The sequence below is a fragment of the Dendrobium catenatum genome, unplaced genomic scaffold, assembly GCF_001605985.2.
Source record: "Dendrobium catenatum unplaced genomic scaffold, ASM160598v2 fragScaff_scaffold_253, whole genome shotgun sequence".
In the NCBI taxonomy this organism is placed as follows: Eukaryota; Viridiplantae; Streptophyta; class Magnoliopsida; order Asparagales; family Orchidaceae; genus Dendrobium; species Dendrobium catenatum.
Window position 1 is genome coordinate 571,866 of NW_021318715.1, and position 662 is coordinate 572,527.

Genomic DNA, 662 nt, shown 5'->3' on the forward strand with positions numbered 1-662 from the left:
TGTTCAATTCAAAAGGTTCAATTGAGCATGAAAAAAAATCATCTGAGGAGAGAAAGAAATTAAGAGAAAACATAAGAGGATTATCTTATCTTCTTTCACTATTAAATATTAATGAGAAGCATGATTCAGATGCCAATAATCAAAGTGAAGAGTTCCAAAAATTATGAATCTAAAGTAAAGCATTATCCTACACGCGGGAAGAATATTATCTCACTCAAAAACAAAATTTTTACAGGCTACGGGTTCGAACGAGTAAATCGCTGTATGATCGGCGTCGGAAAATTAAAATCGCCGAATAATTTTGCTGTCGACGGGTTTGTTGCTCTGAATCGGCGATAATTACATTTCAGAGCAGGACAGACTATAATTGCCGGCGTTGTGCTTTGACTGAAAAGTGCAAATCCTATTATAGATCGAACAATTTTTTTTATTATCATTGCCAGTTAAAAGTAAACTCATGGAGATATTTGAATTCAAAATCACTTAATAAATAATCAAAATTTTCAATCAACCGAACTAATATTTATATTATATTATCTTTAAATTAATTTAATATTTAATAAAATATTTTATATTAAATTAAATTATTTAAAGATATTATAAATTTAATCATCCGGTTCTTAAAAATTGGGACCGATTCAAAAGTTGTTTGGTTGAACCAA